Here is a 20,947-nt window from a genome sequence, read left to right as displayed (position 1 = left end):
TTCTCTCTTCAGAATGGCAGAGCCAGAGCAGCAGCTCTCATCAGTAGGGTTGTATATGTGGCAGCATAATGGGGTCACAGTAGATGTGCAGGACAGGCGAGCTCTATTTCGCAGGGTGAGAGATGGAATGTGCAAGGCCGTAGAAGGGTCTGAATAATGAATTTTCTCTCCCCCGACCTGTCTGCTTTGTGTGTGCCTGTGTGTCCTCTCCCGGCCCTCCTTCCCTCCTACGCAAAAACTCCTTGGATATTAAAAGATGTCATAGGCCCTGGTGGGTCCCGGCGGAGGCAGCGTATGGGAAGTGGAGACGGAACGAGCGGGCGAAGACCGACAGAATGACACGATGAGCCGAGCGTTTCAACGTTCTGGTTTCTGCAATTTTGGTCTTTTTTTCCCAGATGAGAATTGAGAGGATGGCGCTTGTTTGTGGAGGACAACGCGTGCGAAGACACTCCCGAGAATAGGGTTGGACGGGGGACCGAGAGAGGCGCCCGCCGCATCCACCAGCTGAGTCGGCAGGATGACAAACTGCCCTCTTCCTCCCGGTGACAACCGCGGAGTCCCACTAAGCCGATTAGACGCAGGGGCGCCGCTCGACAACCTTGAGTTTTCACCTGAGGCGGATCTGTTCAGCAGTCCCCCCCCCCCCCATAAGCACAGAAACGATACTGCTGCCCAGCCGCCAGCCTGCCGCACTCTGTTAGAGAAATGTGCGGTTTGTGTCGAGAGGTGACGGCGTCGGGGCAAACCGTGTTTGTTGTTAAGTGGTTGTGTATTAATAACTCTGCACAAGCTCCAGAGCATAAAAACAAATTAGGTCTTGGAAGCCAACATACCGAAGCACATTATTTGGATTATTATTAAGACTTGTTTGTCTAAAGATGCTGAGCACATCCAAGGGTCCTGCAGCCTGCAGGTTCTATACAGAGCCTTTTCCGAATAAATTCTTCTTCTTCTTCGTTCCTCACATGAGACCGCGCTGGTGGGTGATAAGGAGGAGCGAGGTGGATGGGGGGGATGAGCAGGAGAGGCTCGCCTTGACTTAACGCTTTGCCACATCATTAGACTGCCAGCCAGACTCACGCGGACTCAGAGCCCGGCTGGGATCCTGCATTATTAACTGGCGCAGGGACACTGGCGGAGGCTTGGTGTGTACAGGACACTCCATCGCTTCCCATCACCGCCGGTACAAGCCGAGCAGAGGCGGCGCGGTCTGATTACCTATTCAGCGTCGCCAGCAAATCCACCGAGGCGCCGCTGGGAGACATCTGACACGGACGCGGTGGCTTTTGAGTACACTGTGGTCCTCAGCTTGGCTCGCTTGTTTGGGCTTTACAAAAAAAAAAAAAAAAGGAGGATTGTCGTAGTTTTTTCTTTTGTTTCTGACATATCAGCGGTCCCAGTAGATGGCGCACGGCCCCGCTGCATCTGCTCCTCATCCCTGACACAGACGAGAGCGCAAACGGTTCCAGGACAGCACAAGGGAAGCGTGGTTAATGAAGGTCCCTTGTTGTGAGAATGGGGATTCACAGGAACCTCAGAGGCAAAGAAGCCCTGCCACGAGTACGCAAAGCCTCGGTCAGCCGAGCTGGTTTACTTACAGGGGGACAGCTTCTGTTTTTTTTTTTTTTGAGCAGCTTGCCACGGCGCCCGATTAAAAGGTCAAACGCGCCGGGGCAAGTTGTAAGCCGTGCAAATGTGCCAGAGCCTTTAAAAAGTTTTAAAGACATGGGAGCAGAGTGAGACTCGTCGCTCGGCTGCACTGAGGCGAGGAGAGTTTTGCACTTGAGTGTATTAACCAGCTACTTAAAACGAGGACTGTAATTAAAAGAACGGCAGCCTTATTAACACCAGCGGAGGAGCCGAGCTCTTGATTAGCTGAGAGCAGCCGATCTGCATTCTTGTGTTTGGGTGTGTACGTCACCCCCGTCTCCAACTGTAACAACAGGCTTTCTCAGCAAGCCATTCCTTGTTTGCCGAATGGACGGTTATTTGCAGGGAGTGGGGGCGGTCGGCGGAATATTGTGATGGCGTTTGAAAAAAATAATAAAAAGTGTGATGGAGTGAGCGAAAGCCTCACTTTATCCGCGTGGACGTGTCTGTCAACGGGAGGTTGCTTTGTTAGCAGGACGCAGGAAAACCGCAGGTTTCCCTTCAAAAGGCGACGTGGACTGAATGTGAAATGTGGTTTGCGGTGACAGCACCGAACTGGGATGACGCTGTGATTGTCTTGTGCTGCCTGTCAGGCGCGGGTTGCAAACATGAGAAATTCTTATTGCCCTTAGTGGCTCTGGAGCACGGCGACATTAGACTGCTTTTTTTGGTCTCCACTGTTTGAGGGTAAGGTTTTTTTTTTTTTTTTTTGGCTTTCCCGGCCTCCGTCAGCCAGGTTGAGCTCCCTCTTCTCATTAATGTCTAAATCGTATCGCTGATGGGCCGGGGTGTGCCGGTGTGTGCAGCTTGGCGGGGGCCCTGCTCTCTGGGACTCGCCGGCATCACTTGGACAGATGGCGGCGGGAAGCAGCTGTGACTAGAGGGATGTACAGAGGAACCAGAGTGCGACCGCAAGAAGGAGGCTTAGCGGATGGTGAGAAAGATTGAAAACATCTGATCGTGCCCTGTAGCTCCATTCTGTTACGTACACCATCGGCGCGTCGAGCTGCCGTATTGGCCCTCCCGCCCTGGATTCTACGCCGTCCCTCCCGTTCCGTCGCACATGGACACAGTGCCAAGCTTCAATCACTCATCTCATCTTTCCTTCTTCTAATTTCATTCAGGGCTTCAGAGTCCCTGAAGCAATTCCAAAAACTTCCAGCCCCCCCTAACAAAAATATATATCTCTCCCAGCACCCGATGCATATAGCCCAGGAAAACTTTAGGCCCTTTTGGCATTCCCGGTCCGATGTGCCGTTTGGCAGGAGGGATGCATATGAATGAGCAGTTAGCATGCGCGTTTGGAGTCCAACTGGGGGGCCCTCCCTTGAGAAATGAGCTGGCATTTGCAGATAGGCAGGCACAGACTGATGGAGTCACTCTGAGAGAAATTTCCTCTGCTTTACATGGGGGGGGTAAATAATGCTGTATGGTAAAATAAAAAAAAGGGGGGGATGGCACAAGGCTTCTTACTTTGGGTCATACTGAAGCTGCCTGATTCTTTTTTTTGCCTCTAAAAGCCCCCCGAACATACTGCCTTCTTATGGTCTCCTATTCTGTTTGACTCAGATGAGATGCATTTGCAGCTTTTACAGCAAAACAGAACTAAGCCGCACGTCCTCCGACGTCATATCTCTTAGGTCCTTGTTCGTTATAGCCAAAGTTCCTGGGAAAACATATGAAGTTCTTTGGGGGGCCTCTTCAGGACGACAGCGCGAGTGACTCTGGTTGATAAAACAGCCATTTCTAATTGAGCAGGGTTTCCAGATGAAGGCGGGTAAACAAGAGAAAGGCACCAAATGGCTGTCATTAGGGGGCTCGTGTGAAAGCACACAGGTTGAGCCCCCGCGCTCATTAAAACAGGGTCTGTTGTGCACACAAACAAACAAAAAAAGTCGAGTGCGTGTGCATGTGTCTGGGCATTTAATGGATGTGTGTCCTCGAGATTCTTGTGTTTGTACGCGCCTGCCGGAGAGAGCAGGCTGGATCTCATTTACAGTCCAAGGGGTCACTTATTGACTGAATCAACCCCCCTCCTGCCAGAGCGCAGCCGGAATGGAAGCTTAACAAGATTACTGTTATATATAGCAGCGGTAATGGGAGTCTCTCTGGAGCTTCTGGCGCTGCTGATTTGTGCCCCGCTACCCAGATTTCAGCAGAAAAGCCTCGCAATTCTGCACACAGGCTCTCTCTCTCTCTCTCTCTCTCTCTCTCTCTCTCTCTCTCTCTCTCTCTCCCCGCTGGGAAACTCTTGATGCATTACAGCTGCAACGGATCAATCAATCTGCCTCCACCTCCCCCAACTGCCCCCCCACCCCCCCACCCGCTCTCCCGTCCCTCCACCTGCCGCCTGCCAGGACAGTGATTCCTCAGAGGGTTGGTGCCTCGGTGCGCCGCATCGCCCGAGCATGCTCGTCCAGCTCCACCGGCAGTTACAGAAATCACTGGCACATCTCCACCACATTGTCCCGACCCCCCCACGTAAATACATTCAGGGTCACAATCCAGGATTGTGCGCAGCTCGTCGCGTTAGTTTAAGGCCGGGGGGGCTAAGGATTCGAAGGAGGTGGGGAAGAAGAGGGGCTTTTCGTACCTGAAAATGCGGGCCGCCGCTCTGGTGTTGATTGATGGACCTCTCTGTGCCTGTGAGTGACGAATTATCAGACGGCCGGATGGCTCGTTCATCACTGTCAGCAGAGGCCTGCAGTCGGGCACCGGCCTGTCGCGCTACCATCTCGCCTCCTCATCGCTCCCACCTGGTCCTGGAGATTTGCGATGAGGAAGAGGAGGAGAGAACAGGCGAAAGACAAAAAGGCGAGGAGGTTCCTGTGGCGACTGAGTAAAGTCACCAGTACCGGCAGCCGCCACGGACATGGACTCATCCTGTGATTTAGTGCATGTTTAGTCACTAAATCCTGCCCGGCTACACGGCTGAACGTTCATCCCCCCAAACCGTTATCGCATGATTGAAGATCGTTTGGGGAGAAGTAAAGGAGAGGTGAGGAAGGGGGGGGAGACAAGAGTTACCGTGTTGAACAATTATTAGCAGATAGCGGAATCCTGTTCTTGTGTCTCGGCCCAAGGCTCCGCCTGGCGTCTAATTAAGCAGGTGGAGAGCGCTCAGCAACGGGGAATCTTATCGTCTGCCAGGCGACATAAAATGGTGTTCATGGGCACAAACGGGCTAATTAATTACCGAGTGCACTTTAACGTAACGAGGCTTCTGGACGTGCCCTGCTATGGGCAGCACATACAGACGGACCCACATGCTACTCACACAAACACACACTTTCCATTACTTTCCATAAAAGTAAGCAACACTCACAATTCCATTTTAGTTTTTTTTTTTTTTACAGCCCGTCTCTTTTCCATGCTCAAAGCACTTGTTTTTCAAGTGAGGCGCCGTCCTTCGACACAGACAGCAGAGCGAGCCGAGCCGGTGATGGACAGGAAGTGGACAGCTGTCGACAGGCGGGAGGACGGAGAGTCCGCGGGGCGGCCGGCGGGAGGCACACCTAATTCCCAGGTCTTATTTTGTCAATAAACAGCAGCCAGTGGCACTCAATTAGAGCCCTTTATTGACTATGCTGCCTGACCTGTGTCAGGTGTCAGCCGGTGACGCGACGTGACGTCCGACACTGGCACTTTCTCCCGGAGATTACAGAAAATAGAAAAATCAAATAAAGATTGCGTGAGCGGAGAAAATAAATAAAAGGATGGAGGAGAGCAGGAGAGATAAGACGCGGCGTGTGAGGACTACACTGGTCCTCCGAGCAAGTGCTCGGGTTGTTGTGCGCCTTAAGGTGAGCATGACTGGGTATATGAAACGTAAAATACATCAGATAAGACCGATGTGAGCGGTAATTGGCAGGCTTCACTTTGTTGTTGTCGGTGGTTATCCTTGCCACAAGTCAGGATAAAGAAAGATATCCTCCTCCTCCTCATCTCGTTCTTGAGATGAGCAAATCCTCCAACCGGTGTTTGTTCTCAGCCGTCTTTCCTGCAGTATGTTGTCTTTTGTTTCACTTCAAACGCCACTGCATCATCTGTTTTCTTTTTTTTCCGGACACAAACAAGCACAAGCTCAGGCGGCTTTCCAAAGTAATTGGTTTAGAGTTATTCCTTGAAGTGTGTGCATTTTTAGACTGTGTCGCCAATTTGTTCTGCGTGTATTCACGGCCTTTTAAAGAATCTAAAGAAAATTTGATATATATTTTTTGTTACCCTGAGGTAAACACACCGGTGGAATCGACACCCGAGATCCTGTGCGTTTTAGCAAACATGAACAACCCGATAAAGTCGTTGATGCATTAATCCCCAACCTCTGTAGCTTCATCATAACTTCCACCATGACGAAAAGGCATTTCAATCATAGAGGGAGGGGGGGGAATGCAAGATAATAAAGTCCTGACACACTCAGACTCCACGGGGAGATTTGTCAATCGAGGCCAGACAATGGAGCTGCTGACGAGGCTGACGAAGCGTGCGCACTGACGGAGGGGAGGCGGAGGGCCGCGCGTAACGCCACCCGTGAACGGACTGATTGCAGAGAAGCGCGGGCGTGTCGATGTGACATTGGATTGACGACTGTTGTGTGCAGCCGCAAACAATGACGGCAGGTAGATTATGAATCAACGGCAGGATGAGAAATAAACTTCAGGCCCGAGCAATGTGCATATTAGAGCTTCATCACATGTTTACTGTGGACCACAATGTCCATTGTCCTTGTCCTTGTTTCCCCCCCAACGTGTTCTCCTTGGGGGGTCTGTATTCCCCCCCCCCCCCCCCCCGTTGTTGTACTCCAGGTGCATATTCTCCCACCGCCTGCCTCCAGACGCCACCCGTGACCACGCCCCCTGCGACCCGGCCAAATATCCAGCGGGCTGACAAACCACATCCTCATCCCGCTCGTCACCTCCTGCTGAGGTCCGGTCTCACGGGTCCAGTTACGTACCCCTCCTTTGCTAATGAGTTTGACATTTAAAGCTCACTCCCTCTCTAAACAACAAGAAAAAACAATGGGGGGGGCTACACTGGGGCGCAACAGAGAGTCTCCAGCTATCTACTGGCACCCCATTGCCATGGAGGGGGGGGGCAGATTCGAAGACCCACAGGGAGGCCAATGCAATAAAGCGACTTCAATAACAAAATCGGGCTTACGGAGTGAGAGTCCAGATGGCGTGGAGGTAACAGGGAGGTGACAAACCAGTCACAAGAGCTCTGAGCGGCGGTAAGGCAAAAAGGCTCACAGACCGACCTCCGACATGCAGAGACAAAAACAAGACTTTACGAACGTGCAGCGCAGTCGCTTCACTGTCTCAGCGGAATCAAGACCGATTTAGAAGTAATCTTTTGAAGGTTAAAGGCGAGCTGATGTTCTTAGACGTAAAAGCTAGAAGTGCCAATGGATCGGTGGAAGGAATCCACAGAAGGCAACGCACCAAAAATCACAAGCAAGGGACCAGCAATGTTTGAGTGATCCTTGTGTGGAACCGAGGATGGACACGTTAAATGATGTTGAAGTATAACTGTAAAGTTGGCTATTAAATGAAACACAAACTATTTGTGTAATACCATTTTTTTCTTTTGTTATATTTTAAGTTCATGTATAACTGCTAGTATCTTAAAATGGCAACCTTATTTCAGGACTGGTCAACCAAAGGCTGAAACCTGGTCTGGACCAGAAAACTAAATAAATTTAATTTCCTAAAGCTTAGTGGTGCTTATTTCCCAAATACATTTTCAGTTTCTTAATAATTGATGAAGATGGCCAGTTATCTTTTGACTTTTGTAAGCACGATGAGCTCTAGCTTACAATTCAAACGCTGCAAATTGAATTTATCTGTTTAAAGTTTAACAATTATGGAACTGTTCACTTAGACTAGTGCACACCTATGCAAATTATATCATTTTAGGTTAATTAGGTTAATTAGTCAGCTTTTAATACGCAATAGACTTTCTCTCCCTCTCTTTATCGATCTATTATTTTTTGCTCCAGTTACATTTTACTCACGTTGGTTTTCACTGCAATATAGGATTGGTCGTACCTTCGTAAAGAGAATTATCTTAAGTGCAGTATAGTACATTGTGATTCTGTGAATAGAAAAATAATTTTGAAACGCTGCAATTGATATATCCGACATTATTTCAAGTGCCCACAAGTTGTGAGGCTCCACATGCTATACATATTGAGCTATGTGTACTTCTACAGAATCTAATAGCAAGCTATAGGGTTTTTGGCAGCTTGAAGCTATTTTTTGCTTCAAGCTTCCAATTAGTTATATTAGGACAGAAACCATGTGTTTTGAAGCACTACTTTGAAATCGTTTTTATCATCTTGTGCAGATCTCCTTCCCTAGTGTGTCCAGAGAAAACTCAACACAACTAAAATTACAGCACATCCAACAAATTCAAATCAACTTATAGATAACCAGTAATACCAGACAAAACGTTTCCCTGTGCATGTGGGACGAACACATTCATTTAAAGCATTGATCAAACAAAACTGGCTTCAAATCTGTATTTATGTCCGCACCCCAAAGATGTACGCCTGGATTACATATTTTAAAAAAGCACAGAGAGGGTTGTAATGATCCATGCAGGTGGTTCAAAGTGTTTAATTTAAACTAGCTAAAGTGGATATGTAAATGAGGCTGTATTTGATAGCAGGTGATAAAACTCATGGCTGGGCAGAGCTAGAAATTACAGTCACCAGACCTTCTGCTGCTCAGAAGTCTTTAATGCCAATGTTTCATCCCCAAATACTCTCACTGCATCGGAGTCAAGATAGAACAAAGCCTCCCCCCCCCACACCCTCCTCGCCCGGCTTTCAAACGATGCTCCAAACTGGGAGCAGCCCAGGCGTACAGGTCGAACTTGCATGGGGAGTAGTTCTTTGAGAGTATTAGCTAAAAAAAACGTAACGGCCGGCTCTGTTGCCAGAGTCACAAACAAGGGTCCTTGTGCAGCCAAGTGGACATTCGCTTGCCAAGCACAGAAATTATAGGGGGAGGCAAAACACGTTGCAGTGATTTATGATAATGACAGTGATAGCAAAGCAGCTATTGTCAAATGGCAGGTCTGACCGTGGCATGTCAATTCTGCTCCGCCCGTCTCGGTGGCGTGGGCGGAGGGAGAGCAGCGGGGGGAGAAGGAGGAGAGTTCACACCTTTTAACGGACACTCGAGGGCGTGTGTGTCTGGAGGGCCTTTTTGAAAATAACACAAAAGAACGAGAGCCGCGCCAGACGTGGATCCTACAGTACCTGATGTTCCCATGTACTCCGATGAGCCTCTGCCGGTACCCGTCTGACAGAGCGCCCGCCACATCGCCGCCAGCAATCTGACACACCGGCTGAAGTGCCGATGGAGAGGCAGATGCAAGAGGGACGGAGAAAATGGAGAGAATGAATGTTTCTTGGCTCAATACCATTGAGCCAGGGTGTGAATGAATCCACCGGGAATCCGAGAAGGAAATGAAATGAAACCTGTCTAACGTTGTTTTAGCCATAATGTGAAACATACTGTGACTTGCTGCTTTGGGGCCTTTTCAATTATAAGGGATACACTTAAGTCTGGGTGTGTCTGTGAGTCAAGGCCATTTTCTAAGGTGCAGATGGCACCTTTTTGTGAGAATCTGCCTTTTCCTCCTAGCAACCACAGAGAGATGAGACTGCAGGGGGATGGACAACACAAAATAAGTGTGATTTGGTATAAAGCTGCAGTAAAAGTTGCAGCAGAGTTGAGCCTGAGGGTGCAACATCCCAGAGATAATTTCTGTGTCCTCGAGTGTGTCCAGTAGTGCACCGAACTGGAACTAAGGAGGCGCAGGAGACAAACGGTGCTGCTGTTATTTGGATATGAAGGCTCATGGTCACTGGAAGTAAAGTTCTATGGGGTTCGTGGAAGCCTTTTCGATAGAAATATAGGAATTAGTCCATTTTTACTTTGCTGCGCACATATTTCAAACACTTCATCTATCTACTCCGTCTCCAGTGATTGTGTGGCCCGGGAGTCTAGAAATATTTCTTGCTTGGCCGACCTTGGGACACGGACGCTTTCCCTGTTCCAGAGCGATTGAAACACAATTGCCATGCTTTTCATTTAGCCAGTGCAGCTTGTTTCCACTCCATTGTCGGGACAATGGGTCAAAGCTGTGTTGCAGATTAACTGTGCAAATAAATAAGAGAAGGCGGGTGCTGGGAATGGGGCAAATCAATAGGGTCATGTTCGGAAACCAACGAGAGGCGGGAGAAAGTGGAGGGAAGTGGAGAGAGCTGCAGGTAATCAAGTGGACCATCAGCTGCATGCCAAACCCTCATGAACCGCTTTTTACCGGAGGAAGTGAACGTTCAGGAGCACAGATTGGCACAGCGAGGGCTCATCCTCTACCCGAGTCGGAATTAAGTTTTCCCAGACGGCCGTGCGCACAAGTCCCGGGGGTGGAGAAGATAAAGCTTGGGAGTTTTAATGTATCGATTCTGCCGCTCTCATTTTGTTAGGATATAACCTTATTATTGACATACTGCCGCTACTGGTTCGGGCAAATCAAGTAGGACATTATTCTGGTAAACAACCGAGCTTGCCGTCATTTTTTATTAACGAACAGACCAACTAAGTCAAATTCAAATAGAAGGGCACAAAGTAAAGGTGAAACGGGACCACGCACGTCTTTCCTGCAGCACTTCATCATTTTCTCTCACTTCTACGTGACATGTCACGGCTTCGAACAAAACAACAACCCACAGTGAAAAGCGCTAGAGCAAGAAGGGTGTCGATTCTGCAAAGCCCAGAGCTGTGGCGTGAATTCAATTTGAGGCAAAATTCTGTTTGTGGCCCGAAAGAACAATGAGATGGGACTTATTAAGTGAAACTGGGGAAACAGTGAGAGTGGAAAAGCTCTTCCGATTGCATTAGGACCGGATCCGGGAGAGTTGGTGCAATAATGGCTTGGAAGGCCGGGTTAGATTACTACAGGACGGTAACGGGTTTAACGGACAAAGGCGGCCCAGAGAGAGAGAGCAATGCAGCCTGACTGAGAGGCTAAATGGAAATTATGAAAGATATTGGAGGTGTAGAAAATGGAGTGAATGGGAAATAGAAGAAGAAACCGAGGGAGTTAGAAAAAGTTGGGTTGGGGAGTTTAAACCACAAAGTTAGGTGAAAAAGCTCGCATGTCTTCCTGTCGGCCCGCGGATGCTGCGCTTTGCTTTCACTCTGCAGCTTCTGAGGTTGGATTCAAGCCAATGAATTTTGTTGTATGTCATCCTCCTCTCCATCCTGAAGGTGAAAAGCGACTTATGTAAGTTCCTCTTTAACACAGCTGCTACAGAAAACTGAATGTTTGTGCTTGCACAGCATGTGGAATTGAATACCGGCAAACTGTGTTTATGTCTTGCAATAACCTGATGATGAATGCTTTCATCCTTACCTTGTCCCTTAGTAGGTTAGCACCAACGCATCCAAAAACCCTCAATACAAGTCATATTTGGAATAACTGAGGTTCTTCCCAAAACCATTGGCCTCTGAAGACCCCCTTTTGGGACTGTTTACTGTAACTTTTGGAACTGGAATACATTGATTTTTCAGCCCCGGGGATGAAAGTCATTTGTTTAACCCTGTGTCCTGTTACCAGGAAGAAAAAATTATAGCAGGCTTCTGTAAATATAAGTCTATAGTAAAGTTTATGTTTTGGTGCATAAAAACTGAGCATTACGCTAGTTGTATTCCAAATTGCACACTTTTTTTACTTGTACTACATAATGCAGCTGCCCTTAAAAGGGTTGTATTATATGTCTGCTTTTAAATAAAAATATATAGAAACTATCTGTACATGCTGCAGCTTCCCTTTAAAGGTTTGTATTATATGTCTGCTTTTAAATACAATATATAGAAACTATTCTGTATTCAGGATATTTGTAGGCATAGAAAGTTTGAGGCAGCTGCTTAAATATCCAAGGAGACTGTGTTCTTGTTAAATTGGAACTGTACAGAGGACCTTGAAAGAACAAAATGGCTCCAGCATTTGAGGTGAATTGGGCTTCGTGCTCCTCTAGGATGACTCCGGCTTCTCAATGGCATCCCGATGTCTGACCTCGCTGTCGGCTCCGTGACCGTCCCCCGACAGAGGAAGTGCCTCAGCGCCAGTCACTCAGTGTCCTTGCGTCTGCACAGGGCGCGGCGCACACTCATCGATACGTGGAAAGATACTCCTGAGCAACGGCGAGGGATCAAATTGAACTGATTTAATCGCGCCGTTCAATACTCCCCTCACCTTCTGTCAAGTGACAATGTGATTGAGGACATTAAATGGCAATAAGAGAGTGCCAACGCGTGAACGTATGAACTCCCAGGCAGCTGTTTTCAAGTTGTCTCAAGTCGTTGTGGTAGAGAAAAAACAATGTGTCTCCTCTGTTGAGGAGGAAGGAGAATACTGCCGTTGTGAAGGAAAGGTATAAAAGAAGAAAAAAAAATAATGATCTTGACAACACATCTTGTCCACGCAGTTGCAGCTTTGGGATTCTGTTGTTGTTGTTGCAGACATGAAATATGCATTGGAAAATGTCCTTCAGGAAACAATCTTTATAATTAGAGTGTCATTGGAATTAATGATAACGTTTGCCATCACAGTTTGGAATAACATTATTTCAAGGTTGTGTAATTTTCTGTTTCGTTGGCTTAAGAATATATTTGTTGAACTTTTTCAAAGTTGTCTACTTGTTCCACCTGGACTTTACGGATCCAAACTGGTTGTGATCTCTCAACAACATTGATTCTCCTTCTTTCCTGTTTCCAAAAAAAAAAACGCTCCCCTCTCGCAGGATGTTGTTTTTCTGTGCGGCGGCTATTATAGGTTGTTTGGTGCCGACCCGAGGGGTTGCGTGGTCTCTCCTACTCCTAGCTCTCATCCAAAGTGATTCCGACAGGCACATTAAAATGCAAATTCTTGCCTGTGCACTCCTTGCCATTTTGTCACTTCCTCTCTCCTTGTGTGGCATGTTGAGGGGAAAGGAATTAGAGTGCTGGCCCAGGGGTTGAATATTCAAATGGCCACCTGATTTCTCAACAGAGCTGCATCAGCCGGGTTCACATTTACATGGATCCCTTTCCCCCATTTACTGCTCATCAACGGCGACCGACCCATCCACAAGTGTCCACCAGACCATTCCCAGAACTCACAACTGACGTTCAAGCCCTTGACTTCCATCGACAACATCGTGCTTTTTCTCTCAAAAAGACACTTCTTCTTAAAAACCACAGGGGGCCAAACTGGACATTAAAGAACAGTCCCTGTTATTGACGCTGTGGGAAACGGCAGCTTATTACCACGACCACGTCTGAATGCCTGTTGTTGGAGGTCAGCGCTTTCATGTCGCACTGGAGGGGTTACTGCCGTCTGACCGGCAAATTAGATGTAATCAGTATAAAATGCTGAATCTGAGCACAATATTATAATATAGGTAATCAAGGCGGTAATGAACTGCGGCTGTCTGTTTCCCTGCTCGCATTGGGAGAAAAAAGGCTGATTGTCTCTCCCCTTGAGAGTACGCGAAACGATACTTATTATAGTCATGCGTCTGTTTTTTGTCAGACATTTTGAATTCATACAATAAGAGTTGCGAAGTAATGTGTTCATTAAAAAGAATGCCAACTGCGTCCTCAAAAAGGTAAACACAGTTGTTCGAAGTACGCATAAGTAATTAAACACGTATACATATATCGCTTTTAAAACTGGGAAAAAAGAGAGGAAACAAACAGATACCGGGAAAATTCGAAAGTTACAGAAGTACATAAGCATCTCAGACACACATCTAATTCAGTCCCCTTGTTTATGAGGACGTTGGACTCATGTCGGACAGAAGGAAAAGGAACAAAACTTCAGCCAAAACAGAGAATTTATCATTTTGATGCTCGCTCGCAAACATTACTAACAAACGCAACTCCAGCGCTGAAAGCTCCGTCAGATATTCAGATGTGTTGTGCGAGTAGCAGCTGGGGAAGCCTGAAGACACTCTCCTCAGGCACGGATGAGAGGTCCAAAAGTCTGGAGACGCTCCTCAAGATGAGAAGTCCAAAGGCCTGGCAACCTCCCTTTTGTACACCCGCTTGTGATCTCTCTTTCTATACCACCCTCTTGTGTATTTGTACATGTGCATGAAGGGCTCCCGTCCCCGGACTCCCCAATCAATGTCAATGCAGACAAAGTCATCAGGATACTTCCTTTTTTTCTCATTAGTTATTTAACGGTTACTTGATCTCCACCATTGGAGGTGTCGCTGTGTGAAAAGCAGTTAAGTGACACATGGAGATTAAGAAATTTAACGAAAATAATGTCTCCTGCAGCGAGTTTGTCTTCATTATACCCGTCTGTGTTGATGACTGTCCTGCTCTCTTGCGTGGGGGGCTTGCTGAATGGCTAATTACCTGGATGAGGAGCGGAGGGGGGGCGGCCCACCGCAGCGGCCACCTGTCGGTTGGAGCTCATCCAAACGACTGTGGGGCCCGCGGGGGCCGCGCTGCCTGGGCTGAGTCTGCGCTTTCCACTCCGTCACCTTGCACGGCGCCTCAGCGAGGCAGCGTCAACCTGGGGAGCAACTGTTGTCTTTACTAATTTACCTAAAAATAAACTCGGCCGCCTTCGGGCTCTTCCACTCTGCCGGTGCCGGTTGAATAGCATCTGTTTTCAACTGCAGGGGCCAACGTGATCACACTCCGGGTGATAGCCGGGGCTCCCAGCTAATAATGCCGCCCGTCTGGCTGTTCCTAACACGTCGCACCTCCTGAAGAAGAAGAAAAAGGAAACTCAAATGAAGGAAAAGAGCCAGAATGAGTGTTGAATGAATGAATGTTTTTTTAACGTAGAGGTGCCATTGAAGAACAAAAAACCCCCATAACATATCACCTTGTACAGTGGCAAGGGTATTTATGGTCATTCATAAATAATGATGTGGTTCAGATATTGCCTGACCAGAGGAAATATGATTTTAGATCCCAGCATTAAACTTTACGTGGAGTACAGCTGGAAGGCTCCGTGCTGCGAGCATATACGTGCGTACCTGCGTTTTTTTTTGTGCGCCTGTGTGTACTCTAGCTGTCAATCGAAAGGAAAACCAAAGGTTCAAGGGTACATCTGAGACGCAGAACGGACAGTAAATAGAAAACTTTTGGTGTGACTGTGTGGCAAAGCAGGGGAAATGGATTTAAACCGAGCATACCTCAGTTTGTGTGTGGTGTCTTTGTTGCCTACTGCTCTCAAAGTCTCAGTGTGACTCGGATACAAAGATTATTTTCCACATAGAGAAATGTTTATTTCACTCTCCATATTTCCTCACTATTACAATCCTATAAAGCTGTCCAAGGATATTCTACCTGAAATCTTTACAGGTTCATTTCAACAGACCGCCCCCAGTTTGTTTCAGAGGATTAGGTCAAATGTCATGGCTACAGTGAAGCTCTCTAATACGCTGATAGACACCTGGTATTTTACAAAGTAGAAATGTATTTTTTTTAAATTAAATTGAATTTTTTTGTCAACATTTTTTCATACTCAAAGCTAACCTGCTGTCATCCTAATAAAAAATAATCGCATAGTGTGATAGCCGTCAGAAACGTAACCGCACTTAAACAAATGTCCCCGCCGTTATCTTCAAAGCGAACACAGACATAAGCGATGACATGACCGAAAACATCTCGGCTGTGGAGTGTGAGGGCTGTTCGGAGAGCCTTTCTAAGGCCAATGATGGCCTAATGCCTTTCAGACCCCTCACCTCATCCGTTAATGCAAACACACACGCATACACACACAGACACAGACATGCGCAGATGCTGTCTAGTTCCACATGAGAGGCAGTTGCAAAGGATTTTTGATGGCGGGTAGCAGGGCGGTGGGCGGTGTGGGGGGGAGGTGGGGGGGCTGCTTAATGTGGCATCTGTCACAATGCGTTCCAGCTGGAACACAGGGCACCGGGCCACGGGGGGCCGCCCGGTGTAAAATATACTGTGGAGAAGGTCACTTTGCACTGCTGCCATGTGCTGGCTTCCAGTGATGGTGTACGAAGACATAAAAACACACTGGGAGGTAATGTACACTGTGCAGTATGCTGAATTCGTTGAAGCTGGTTAGTCTGCAGGCGAGGGAAAGACGTGTTCAGACTGTTCATGCAAAGTCAATCGCCTGTGCGAGAGGCAGCAAGGCTGTAATTAATAGCGTGGCTCGGATGGCTGCATTCAGTTCAAGGGTCCGGGCTTTGTGCATGCTCCCACATTGGCCCAGCCTGAATGGAAGTTAGCCACCGTTAACGGATTAGTTCCACCTGTGCTTTCCCTGCTATGACAAGTGAAAGCGTGTGCTGTGACAAAAAAAAAGGTGGAGACATGAGGGAAGTTACATGGAATTCTGGGACTGGTCGTGAAAAAACGAAATGACTAGATTCTCCACTTTTGTGGAGTGAGCGCAATGCGTCACAGTCCGACCCGTCTTCACAACCCAAAGCATTAAAACCCAGAGTTTGTTGATGCTGCGCTTAATGGCGACGCACCGGGGGAACACTTTAGCGTCTGTGTGAGACGCATCAGGCTTTTGACTTACTCCAAAGATTCATCCCATCTGTGTCATTACACTGGACCATCTGTGCGGCTCCCTCAGCAAAGAAAGCGTGGACGGTTCGGATTGGCCGAACAAACACAGGACTTTCACCCGGGCGACCCCGGTTTGTGTTCCATGTGAAAACCAAGCCAAATTGATCTTAACTGTTTACTTCTTTTTTTTCAGTTTTGTTACATAACTTACATACTTTTACGCCTTGCCAAGTTCTTTCGTTGCCTCAACTGAACACAATCGTTTTAGTTGTGCAACTTAACTAGATAACTAGACTATTCTTCTTCTTCACCATTAACTCACGTGGGCGTTACAAAAATAGTTTAGTTTGCATTCTACTCAAACGATTACATGATAATTGTCACGAAGATCAGGCACCTAACGGCCCAGAACCAAATTTCCACAGAATTAATTGGTGAAAAGTAATTTCCTTCATATCTCGAGAAATGCCTGGTGGCTTGCGTCCTATCTTTTCCTATCAGTGATTTTATCACCATAGCACATTTTTACTTTCTCTGTGTTTTGGCAGGATCCACATACCTCTTGATCTCTCATATTCAATACAACTTTCCCATTGGATTCATTTGCCGGTTGTTACTTCCATGCTTCTGACCTCAGTTGTGAACAAATTTGTGAGAAGCTTGAAATGTGACTGCTAATGGGAAATCTAATCATCCATTATTAATGCACCAGCTAGTGAATGCAAAAACATTTGTCTCAGCTATCTTGCCACTGTGGTCATTGATTTCATCTGGAAGTAGCCAAGCATGGGTGTATAGTAGGTTATATGTTGTCACTCATGCCTCAGGCGCCGGTCTTCATTACAAAAGAGCAGACTAAGTTTATTTAGGAATCCAACCAGCAACTCATCTGCTTAACCAAATTAAATGTATTAAAGGGGAAAACAGTTATTGTATATAAAAAGGCATAATCACAAATCTAAGAGATACACTTTCAAAATTATTTTTACCACGTGTGAATAAAGTCCAAATCTTGGAATACGCAAAATCTTCATCTGTTCTGAATTTTTCCAGCATATTACACGATCTTTCTCACAGGATAAGTTAGCTATGTTTTGCTAAGACGTTTGAGTATTAACTTAAAAACTCAATGCACCAGGAATCACGGATGCTCAGCAAAATGGAAATTGACAAACTCCATCTGCTGAAAAAGATTGTGCGATAAGATCAAAAGCTCCGGAACAAATTAACCTTGAGGTGGGTTGTTAGTTATATGATTAATTAATAACAATGTTTATTTAATTAGTTATGCTCTGAAGCGTTGTGTGTTTCATTGCTGATATTATGCAGTTGTTTTTTCTTTTTACCAATCAAAAAGCTTTTGAATTACTTAGAATAAAACATATCTAGAATGTGAAACTGTTTATGTAATTGCTGGAAAGCTTTTAGTGGGAAACTTCAGATTTAATGGTCTATAATGGATCCACTTATTTGGAAAAATCTTTATTTTTAGCCTTGCGGTTACATAATGATCTTAAATTGCCTCACCATAAAGCTCACTAAATATCAAGTAACAAAGGTTGCTGCTAAAGAAGCAATAACCTGTTTTAAACTATTTGCCAATGGTGTCATTCCTTCAACAGGCAAGATCGCTGGATTAGTAGAAAACCACAATGAACTCCGTCGCCTTTTCCAACTTCTTTTTCTCAAAACACTTCCAAAAAAACAAAAAACAAAAATTGTACGAAGCAAGCAACATTTCAAATTACAATTTGTGAACCATGGTTTGCTTTAAATTAGAGGATCTAAAAACAGCCAACATAATCTGCGCCATGCAAAACTTTTTTTTTAATTGTTTTTTAAATAAAAAGAAATGAAATATTGAGGATCACAGCCAAACAAATGTACAATAACTGGCGAGCAATGTTTATTCAGTTTTTTTTGCTGTTCGCCTCAGAAGCTGAATTAAATCAAATTTTTGTGGAAGAAATGGAATTCATCTTGTGTTGGACACACACACAATCTTTCAGATTTTAGTTGGTAATTTCGACCGTAACATCTGGCCTCGCTGTCAAAAGAACAAGCGCTCTCGGAGAAAGCGATTTTGTGCAACCAGCATGTTGGTGCAGTCTAGATTGTTTTTTGATTCAGGGAATATTCATAAGCCAGGGTCTGCTTTTGATCCGTCCAGCAGTCTTTCAAAGGCCATAAATTCTGTAGGCGGCAGAGAGTTTGTTGACTGAATGCAGAAAAGTCTCAGATCTGTTGTGCTCAATAAGCTTTCTTTTTTTTCTTTTTTTCTCATTTCTTCAGCTTCGTTTCATGTTGTATGAGCTTGTGCTGCCCGGCGAATTCAAAAGGTAGTAGGAAAATGATGATGCTTTTTTGATTGTTTTGGCAGTCTACTTGAGTATATTTTGGAGGGGTGTTAGGATTTAGATTGACATATTAACAAAGGGTAAAATTATGTGTTTCCATAATTAAATTATCACCTAAAACTAAGAATTGTTGTGTTAAATGGTCAAGAGCTGGTCCACCATGTTGCACCGCCATGTTTCCTTTGGTATCCCATAATGCAACAACCTAACACGCGACTATGCTAACACTTACAGCTAGCGGTGTAGTGTTACATACGTGTACGGGTCACCCAAACACAGGACTTTCACCCAGAGATGTAATCTATGGACGCAAATCTGTCACCTGGGATGAGGCAGAATGTAGACATAGTGGGAGAGTTTATCGATCAGGCTGATTATACAATTAAATACAGTATCTGTACTTTGCATATGAACCTCTGAATTTTCAGCCATCTGGAAACCTTGCACCGCTGAATACGACCAAATCCTACACATTGCTCCTTTTTTTAAATGTCTGAACAGCTATTTCGAAGAACCAATTTGCATAAAGTTAAAGCTGCAAAGTGCTTCAGTAGCCGCACAGTTACTAAATGACATCAATGACCGCCATTTATTTTGAAGAGCAGAGATGGAGACTTAAAGCAAAAGAAGAGTTCTTTTTTCTTTTCCTGCCGGTGTCCACAGTGCATTGCACCCACCCATTACTTGTTGGGAATTGACTCTTTTTTTTTAGGTGTGTGTAGAAAGATTGAGTGAAAGCACTTCTTGTCCTCTAAAATTAGCCTTAGGTGCCCTTTTATATCGCCTGTTCTAATGGCAGGGAATTATGCTGACAAAGTGAGTGCCGCAAAGGCCGCCAGCAAAACGACTTGTTGAAGTTCTCATGAGAACTCAGGGAAAACAGACAGTACACTGGATCTTTCTTCCACATCCCTCGGGCGAGGAGCAAAGCTGGGTGTTAAAGTTGGTCTTGATTGTGAAAACGTAGCGAAAGCAGAGTGGCTAATCCTTGCGGAGAGCGATATGTGACGCTAATGATACGCCTTGTGCATTTCATCTGCCTGGTCCTGCTGACCCTGACTTGCGCTGATCAGGCTTTGAGGAAGCAGAGGATTACATTAGCTTTGTTTCTTTGCTGAAAAGGCAAAAACAAGAGACCTTGTTCTTGGAGACAAGCTGTCTTCCAAACAGGAAAGAAATGGCTGGTCTCCCCCTTCCCGAACTGATTTCTCATCACCTCCAGCTCCACGTTACTGGTGTATCCCTCCTCCAGTAACGTAAGGTCTACTTTTGTGCATTATTGACACTCGAACATAATGGTCTCATCATAACTGAACCATCCATCATACAGTTTCAAGGTTAAACTGATTAGATTTAAGGAAGACAAGGTGATGTGACTGATGTGTTTTTGGCCATAGCTTAATAATTCAAATGCTGATTATACTTTTTTTTATTAAAAGGGGAAAAGATTGATACAGCTCTCAAATTACTTAGCTTAGCATTAGGAGCAGGTTGTCTAGCTCTGTTTAAAGGGAAACAATCTGGGTGCCAGAAACTGTAAAGCTCACTGATTAAAGCGTTGTGGCTTGGTAATTTAGTTAAAAAGGGCAAAACTGTTATTTTCATAACACCTGCAATTCAACTATTTGTACATGTAATGAAACCTGCTTCCCAATAGCATCAAATTTGGTAACCTGTTTAACTGCTGGTCAGTAGCTCGACCAGTGGCTAGACCCACGTGGTCTACTGTTTTGTTACTGTAATCAAGCCCAACACACACCAACTGTCGTCCGTATCACAGGCACGTTTGAAATGCAACAGAGCCGCCCATCCATCAGTTTTAAGATGTCTCCATGGAGATGATTGACGACGGTAAAAGGCCGCTCTGGAGAGAGGGCCCCGGGTGAACAAATCTCATCTCTTTCCGTCTCTTTCTCTGTCACAGTCTCCCTCCCTGTTGCTTCCTCACTTCAACATACACACACCAAGAGTGCAGACCCTAACATTTGTATCACTTTTTTTGGTTTTCACCTTTCATCTTCATGGTGGCAGTAAAAGGTTTAGATAAAAATAAGTTCAAGGAAGCAAAAAGAAATTACCAGTCTGAGCAGGAACAAGGTTCCTGGGAGGATGTGAATTCTGACTCTTTAGGATGAATGAGTCAGGACATCTTAAATGGGCGGGCAGAGTGTACTTCCAAGACGCCATAGGCTCAATTTTACTCATCCTCGGTTGCAATAACTATAAAAAGACCTTTCATATCCCATAATCTGTATTTTTATCCTGAGAGGTGGGTGCAGTGCAGTGTGATTTTGTATTTCTCATCTGCGGAAAACAGATGTTAATGTGGGCTTTCACGGGAGAGTGGACCGGGAATCAGTC

The sequence above is a fragment of the Gasterosteus aculeatus genome, chromosome 5 (assembly GCF_964276395.1).
Source record: "Gasterosteus aculeatus chromosome 5, fGasAcu3.hap1.1, whole genome shotgun sequence".
In the NCBI taxonomy this organism is placed as follows: Eukaryota; Metazoa; Chordata; class Actinopteri; order Perciformes; family Gasterosteidae; genus Gasterosteus; species Gasterosteus aculeatus.
Note: the sequence above shows the minus strand (reverse complement) of the source record.